Source organism: Acyrthosiphon pisum, chromosome A3 (genome assembly GCF_005508785.2).
Source record: "Acyrthosiphon pisum isolate AL4f chromosome A3, pea_aphid_22Mar2018_4r6ur, whole genome shotgun sequence".
NCBI lineage: Eukaryota > Metazoa > Arthropoda > Insecta > Hemiptera > Aphididae > Acyrthosiphon > Acyrthosiphon pisum.
Genome location: NC_042496.1, coordinates 31787763 through 31797246, shown reverse-complemented (window position 1 = coordinate 31797246; position 9484 = coordinate 31787763). Strand labels below are relative to the sequence as shown.

General features: G+C 26.6%; 1 protein-coding gene across 2 annotated transcripts in view; it reads right to left on the bottom strand.

Annotated features, from left to right (window-relative positions):
* The window catches only part of LOC100169339 (zinc transporter 1), a 21391-nt gene that overhangs the window by 5606 nt on the left and 6301 nt on the right, over positions 1-9484 (bottom strand). The gene's annotated exons all lie outside the window — the stretch shown is intronic.

Genomic DNA, 9484 nt, shown 5'->3' with positions numbered 1-9484 from the left:
AAAATATTATCAGACTTGCTATGCAACACCGCCTTAAGTAGGTTACAGGGTAAGTATTAGGTAGGGGTAGGGTAGCAAGTAAAAGGTCATATTACTTATCTAAAAGAAATCCCAACAACAATGCTATTAATAACCACCATTCATTACGTCTCCATAGGTAGTCGCGATAATCGATAAGTACCATAATATCAATAACAGTGGAAGACTTTAGTGAAACAAAATGTATACAACACACTATATTATATACATGTATTTTACATTATTTTTAAATTATATAAAGAAAATAGAGCGAAATCCTGTAACAGAGAGCGTGAAATACACAGCCACGAATATACTAATATAATGTAAGTATTATATTATAATGCGTGCAGGTCGTTACATCTAAACAACAGACACCACCACAGCTATACTTTACAAGACGTAAATCAAATTAATAACAAAAAATTTAATTTTCTTAGCTAATTAGTTTACAAAACATATTGATGTATAACTAAGTGATTCTTTTAACAATGAAAATGTATCATCTCGAAATGTATTAAAGTTTTAGAAGTTATTTAAAACTTAAATTGGATAAGTATTACACCAAAATTCGAAACATGTATTAACGTTTTAGAAGTTTTTAAAGTTTTGATTAAAAAAATAGATAGTAAACCAACATTTTGCGGAGCACCCCCCCCCCCCATACCACTGCTATACCAGTCCACAGCACTCAGCATAACTTTAAATATTATAAGTATTTAACTCCGTATTTAACTACCAATTCTTTCGGAATTCAATTTTCGATCAAAAATGTAAAAACTTTAAAAAAGATAATAATAAAAAATTTAAAAATTATTTTTATTTTTGACTTTAAATTATAGTTAAAATTATTTTTAAAAACGTTAATGCGTTACAACATAACATATGTTTACTAGATGTTAAAAGAATCACACTGTATAACATATATGCGACTCTACATAAAACCACGCACGCGCTGTGGTTGTTTAATTACAACTATAGAAACGATGACGACGTTCGTATCATAGTTATAACAGCCAATTTTTAAAACTACTCAAAACAAAACAAGATATGACAGTCGAACAAAGATATTATTATTATTATAAGTACACGTTTTATTTCAAACACTCCAAATTGTAATTATTTGTCATTAGAAGACGAGTGTTCTTCCTGACTTGGTTTTTTTTTAAATTCAATTAAGATCGCGAATATTTGTTTTGTATTGATTGTTTTACTTTCAGAACTTTTTTTTTATTAAAATCAATGAAAAGCAGCAATTTGAAAAAACAATTATTTATAGAAGCATGTTATCATTCTGTTTTAAGTTTTTAAGCCAAACATATTATATTTTCTTATGTATGTATTATAAAATGAAAGTAGTAATTGTTTTTACAGAGATCTCTAAAATAGAAAATTTAATAATAAAATCAACCTTAAACGGATGTACGTTACGAATTCAAAAATTATGTTATTCATTTATTAATATAACGATTTTCTTGTTATTCGTTTTTTCTTTGTTACCTAAATTAATAAATATTATTTATTTGGCGACATAATTATATTCCACGAAAATATTCTCATATCATTTAGAATGAAACACCCGGACTAATAATAAAATCCATGTGGGTCGTGAGCATAGAGCATACCGATGTTACATAGTTTTGCAAATGCAAAACATCAGCAAAATGATATCTATTTCTAAAAGATAAAAATTTGTTTAATTTGCAGTCACCATTACTATAAAAAATCAGAATAATGCCTACTGACACAACATGAATACATTCATCAGCTATTAGCTAAGAAATATTTTAGGTACCATAATATGTGTTATATATAAGTATCTATACATTAAAGCCTATTCTGCGGTTTATACACCACATAAACATCAAATACTCATTTTGAAATGTTATATATTTTCTAAAAATATTACTTAATTATTATCCCACTCCTACGTTATATAAAAATCAGTATACAATAATAGCACCTATTTTTTTTTTAATGAACCATATTAGAGTGTCAAGTAGATTAGTGTACTCAAGTTTAATAAGTATAGTTAATTTATAAAGTAAACAGATAGACACTATAAATCAAATAGAATATAATATTTAATAATTAATATCAAAAAATAATATTTTAATATTTAATTAAACTGTAACTCTTGAGGTGCTTTTAAAATATATTTAAAGAAAATTATGAAACCAAGGTTTAAATTGGTTTACTCATAACTCATTTATAATCATTATTATTAAATATATTAAGAGGACGCCTCACCCGCATATTAACTTTGGTTCGTCTTACAGGTACGTAATATGGCAAATTGTTAGCTCAGCAGAACACGTGTAGCTCCGTTAGTTTAAAAATTAGTGTGAATTGACATCTTATAAAATGTAAAGGTAAGATTATTATCTAGGCAATCTCATGGGCTTTTTATTATGTTTTAATTTTAAAATACTCATAACTCGCTTTAAAATTAAAATATAATAAAAAGCCCATAAGATTGCCTTGATAATAATCTTACCTTTAAATGTTATAAGAGGTCAATTCACTCCAATTTTTAAACTAACGGAGTTCTGCTGAGTGTACAATTTGCTATGTTACGCACTTGTAAGACGGAGACAACATATGCGGGTAAGGTGTCCTCTTAATAGTGTTAATTTAATATAGTAAAATATGTAATACATTATGCAGCGATTATCGATAAAATAATAAATACAATTAGGTAATTAAATAAAATAATCTTTAAGTCAAATATAGGTAGATACATAAAAACTATTAGAATATCTTTAATTGAACTAACTTTTATCTTTACAGGCAATTCAATAAGTACTTATAATTAAAACCTAAGGAAGGTTACGGAGTAATAAAAATGTATTGAATTAGAAGAAATATTATTTTTATCATAGGTCAGTCAAGGCAAGTACCTACTTTAGAGTTTAGTTTTACTCGAGCTAAACTAAGTACTTTTGTTTTTCTTAATACAAACAATTAGATAGGTATAGGTTAGGTCACATAACTATTATTTACCCAATAGTTTCAAGGAATTTGCACAACAAAAAATGAGCTCAAATGTATAAAATAACGAATATCAAAAATATGTTGGTGTAGATAATTAATGAATTAAAGTCTTTGTATGCATTTTATAAAAATACTATACAATATACAAAACCTTCAGATAAATTATTTTTCTATTTTAATAATATATAAAGTAAATAAGACTTTTATTTGTTATAAGTTAGAACTATATGAAACAAGATAATAATTTATTGCCACATTCATATAACATATATCTATACTACTATACCATCCTGTACAAAATTAAAAAAATTTTAATTTCGATCAAATATCAAATTAGTTAGGTATATTTATAGTTTTCATATTTATTGATTTCAATTATAAAAACAATATAGCGTAAAAAGCAGTTCTTCGGATATTCCACCTGATTTTCAGATTATTATTATTGCTATCATAATTTTAGGATAGGTACGAACAATTTTACTAAAAGATTTAACGAACGGCTAATACAATATGCATCAATAAATACGACTAAAATTAATATAAAAGAAATTAGCACATTAGCTGTTTCATTTTAATTTTAAAGTTATATTTATATATTATTTTTAAATTTAAATTGGATATAGCAGAAATAAGAATGTAGACAAAATCGATCAATTATTTTATAAAATATGGAGTTGAATGCTTATTCAACGATACAAACATTTTTAAAATTTTTCTCGACATTTTTAAATACCATTTTTACTTAACAGTACCTATACACTTCGTCCATTAATGCTACTAAGTACCAATCAGTTTATAAAAACGCAGGTTATAACTAATTGGTTTACAAATTAATTTAACTTTAAATTTCACACGAGAACAAATTACATTGAGACAATCGGTACGGGTTTGAAGGTACAGTGAATAGGGAATTATAGTATGTGTTTTCTAACAAATCAAATTCCTATCATTATTTGCTCAAGTTTAATACGTTTTTTAATGATACTAATAATTAACAAATATTACTAATGTTAAATAAATAACTGTTCACATACCAGTTTGTGATAAAAATTTTAAAAAACTTTAGCACAAATTATTAAAGCAGTTTAAGGTTCAATTCAATTCTCTACAACGATTGAATTCTCTTATGTCTATAGCCACTCTATACTCTATAGTCTATACATATATATATATATATAATATATATCACATCTTTATTTAAGAAAACTGCCCCACCTCGTCGGTTGCCAAGAGACAAAATATACAAATTCAATATTAACATACTTAGTTTGGCATTTTGGTTACAAGATTTTAAAATATTAGCTAAACATCGAAATAAAGAGAAAAGTAAAAACTGTTTAACCTTATTTAAATACCATATAGTTGGTATATAGAGTACAAATACACAGGTACATCAATTATTATTATACATTCTTACTGTATACCACAACTGAAGTATGTCGCCATCATTAATTGAATAATATTTAACGACACTTTCTTACTGCAAGAGTTCTTAAGATTTTTAATGTGTAGTTTTATCGATTTTGAGAAAATCGTTTATATTATAATATATTAACATCATGTGATTTAACTACACGTATAATTGATAATACTAGTAGGTAAAGTAACAATAGTAATATTACGAACTACCAATGCATGTGAGTCATTCCATTCGCATTTTAACGTTTTTATAAAGAAATACCAAATATTTTTATGTGGATCAATATTACGAAATACGAAGCAAATTCAAACTGATATTTATTGTAAAATAAGAAGCATTCATACTCCAAAAAAGACTACCGAACAAACAAACGTCATAGAGCAATCGACAATGCAATTATTAAATTGCAAAACGGAGACATTTCTAGGTATGTAATTACAAAAAGTAAAATAATAATTATGTCTAATTTTTCTTTTCTTTAAACAGGTATTCACTTGTTGCTGAAATATCCTATAGTTATAAAAAAATATTATATTATAATCAATTTATTTATTTTTTGTTGCTATGTATAAATTATTTATGGGTACCTATATTAACTAATTTATTATTTTATTTGTATTAAGTAAACATAATAACCTGACAACATTTTTTTTTTGCTATGCTTAAATTATTTGTATTAACTATTTTATTATTTTATTTATTTTTTACTGTAGGAAAATTTACAGTGAAGAAAAACGGTATCTCGTTTTTGAAGGAAAATGGCTACAGCCCTTCAGTATATACCTTAAAGGTTGGAAAATACCGAAAAGAACCAGAATACAAACACATACCTAACATCGGGGGTACTTAGTAATCATCATTTCACATACAGAATACTGGTAGTAGAACTTCACAAATTGAAATAAAAAATTTCCTAGCTAGAAAAAAAATCCCTGGCAAAAAATGTGAATGTTTGTAGGTATTTTTAGCAGTGCAAAATAATAACAAATTAATGATATTTTAAAATATAACGAATTCAATAATAATCAAACAAACACAGCAATAACACCTCATAAACTATAATGATACAATATTATAATACACAATATTGAATGATGATTGCGACAAAAACGTTAAAGTAATAGGTAGTCAGTGTAATATTGGTTTTTTCTCTCTTCAGACTCTTATGTGCATGAATAAAATTATGTATTTCGGTAAAATTGTTTTTTTTTTTTTAATCATTTTAGAGTAATATTGTAGGGTGAAATCATCCATTATAAGATTTATTATAGAGGATAATATTTTGGAGGGGTTGACTTATAATTGGTGTTATATTTTATTATTATTTGACTTAAAAATTAAAAACAATTTTTTATAAATTTAAATAGATATTAAATTGTTTTGAGACAAATCGATGTCATACCCTCAAAAAATTATTCTCAGGAATTTTTATAATAGGTAATTTTACTGCTCAAAACATAAATAAAAATTGATTTTGCATAAATACATTTTGTCTATATTGTGCGTGGGCCAGAGACTAGAGAGTGAATACACAAACACACTGTCTGTATACTGCTGATGTCCTATAAATAATAAATATACACGATTTATAATAATAATAATATATTATAGATCTTATATAATATAAATATATAATACCATTGATTATACCTATAAAATAAAATATAAATATATTAAATATTTTTACCGTAAGTTCTACATTAATATTTGAATTAATTATAAAGATTGTTAAAAGGATGTCAGCGCATTATTTATTTTTTCTCTCTGGCCCATGCGCAACTTGCAAAAATGATTCTGCGTAAATGCGTTTTGTCTATGTTTTTAAGTAATCTTAGAGTAAAATAATCCATTACAAATAAGATAGAGAATAACACTTTTGAGGGAATGACATATCGATTTGTCTAAAATATATTGTCTCAAAACAATTTAAACATAATTTAAATTTACAACATTTTATTGTTTATTTTAAAAGTCAAATACAAAGTCAAATAACAATGAAATATAAAATCGATGTCATTCCCTCAAAAATATTATTCTCTATCTTTTTGTAATGGGTGATTTTAATCTAAGATTACATAAAAACATAGAAAAAATGATTCTGCCTTAATGCGTTTTATCTATGTTGTGCGTGGACTTGAGAGATAAAATAAATAGTGCGCTGACATCCTCTTAATTATCATTCAGAAAGTATTTAAGTAATTTGAGTTATGATTTATAGTCGTAAATCAGATTAAAATGATTTTAGGATCGATATTTCTTACATATGAAGATTAAGTCAAATTTAACATTATACTAAATAATCATGCCAATTGTATCTAAGAACCGGAAGTGACAGAACCGGAAGACACACATGACAGATAATCGGTTCTGAGGGTTTTCTAAAATACATTTCTAAAAATATCCCAACAAGACGGTGTGTTGTGTGTATCTGATAGAAGGGCAGTCCTCTTTTATGTTTACTCCAGTCTATACTCTGTGGCCATACGTGGGTTCATCCCCCGTAGATAGAATTATTGTTTTATACAGTTTTGTTTAATTTAATTTTCAATTATTATAATTTATTTTTGAAACGTAAAAAACACAGATATGTATGTTGGACGAACAAATTTAGCGGAAATGCAAAGTAAGAAAATGTCTAGAAGAATCGTCAAATAAATTAAATGTCTAATAAAATGTGAAAATTTGTACATTAAAAATGATTTGTGTAAAGGTACTACGGAGTACACGGTTTACCTTCTAGTTTCTACATTATAGTAATATAATCAGTACTCAGTACTCGTAAAGTTAATAGTCAATTAGGTGATCTATGGTTAGTTCTGCGGTCGTCCAAACGACCACAAATAATGTAATAATATAATTTGTATTGTCATTGTTTAAAAGCACTAATAATTTATTGTACAGGTAAACATTTCTAAAATCATATTAATATTTCAAGTTTTAAACATTCAATTCCTATAAAATATGTATTTTATACATTTATAAGCCTGCAAACATCCGGTAATTTTCGTGGTAAAAAATATAATTAAATTAGGACAAATTCATAAAATATTCTCGGAAACGTGTACGCGTGTACCTATTCATAATAAAACATAATAATATTATATTAATTATACATTAATACGTACTAATTTTTGACATGTTGCTTGGTTGATTGAAAAAATACTTAACGTTAACCCACCCATATAGAATGATATATTTAAAAAAGCGTAATATAGAATCATTAGAATTATAAATTACCTATACAAATTTCACAAATCAAAACAGATATAATATTGTACATCCTCGAGAAAAACCTAAATGATTTGAGCTCAGGCGCGGATCCATAATATAAATGAAAAAGGGGGGTTTGAGCCAGATGAAAAAATGTTGGATTATTAGTAGTGTCATTTCTCCTGCGGTGGATCACATACGCTGCGATGCGGGTACGTTGAAGTTTGTTAAAAAAATAAATGAACAATGGTAATTAATAGTAGGTATAATATATTATATTTCAATATGAAACTTTTAATACATAATATGAAATTACATACTTACATTTATTTTAATAACAAAAACAGAATGTTTATCATACTTGATATAGGGTATAGACTATAGCAAGGTGTATTGATATCAATACACCTTGGACTATAGACACCGTGCAGACAACGGAAAACAGCGCCGCCTAATGGACAATTGGCAAACAAGTTGGTAGCAACATTTTCGTACACAATACACGCACATTTGTTCCCTTAGTTAAATTTTTGGAGTTTTGTGGTTTGTAAAACTTGTAAGGTACCTTTTTCATTAACGAATTGGCCCTTAAGCTTATACTACTTGTTTATGTTTACTGTTTTATTTAAACTTAATTTTAATAATGAGCAAAAATACAAAGGGAAGTGGTCCAAAAATGCGTTGTGTTGTGAATTGTAGTAATACATAACGAACTGATCATAAATTATTTAACTTTCCAAATCGACAACATGAAAAAGAACTAAAAGAAAAATGGGTAAAAAGTATTAAAAGAATGAAGTTAGTATTGTTTTTGTCTTACCATATACTAATATTCTAGTACTTATAATTTCTCTATCAATAATTTGTGTATGCCTGTAGCATTGTCGCATTGATGGAACACAATGGATGCCTACAGCCAATACAGTTATATATGTTGGAAACAGTGGCGTATGTACGGGGGGGATATGGGGGATAAATCCCCCCTTGACCTTTTTTTTTTGTAAAATTAAGTTTACTTATTTTCTGTATTTCTCAATATGATACTACTTTTAAGTTTTAAGTAGGTACCTATATCTGTTTTCTAAATGTTCTACCCGTGGTAATTTGTCCACTTTAATATAGGTACTATACGCTACGTATATATAACGACTAGTCGTTCGTGGCATAAATATCGGAAAATAAAAACATATATCTTTATGGTGGTATGGTATACTATATTTTTGAATTCTCTGCGAATAATTTTTCATGCATAAATATATAATAAACCCGATAAATAGTCGGTAAATAAAAAAAAATTACCATGAAGACTGTAGATTTACCATATGACATGGCTTTATTTTTAGTGACTGAAAACATTATATTCACCTCTGGGTTACATGCTTTAGATGTTTGTGATAAAGAGGTTTATCCAAATATTCACGAACTCTTGAAAATATTTTGTACTTTGCCTGTATCAACTGCTATACACCTGAACGATGTTTTTCAAGTTTTTATTAAGTATTAAGTCTTACCTAATAAATAGTATGACAGAAGTAAATATTTTATCAATTTTCCTATCTAATATTGAATAATAACTATAAATTAAATAGTAATTATTATATACTTTGTTTATTATAACCGACTTAGGGGCCCGTTTTACAACCATAGTTTAAATTTTACCAGTTGAATTCCGCGGTTTAATATTAGTTTAACTATTTTAATACGGACTCTTTATAAGAGGACGCTACACCCGCGTGTGTTGTTTCTGTCTTACACTGCACGCACGACATAGGAAATTGTCGTTCACTATTCTCAATAGTGAGCTGTTAGTTTTGATACTAGAGTGAATCGATCTATTATTTA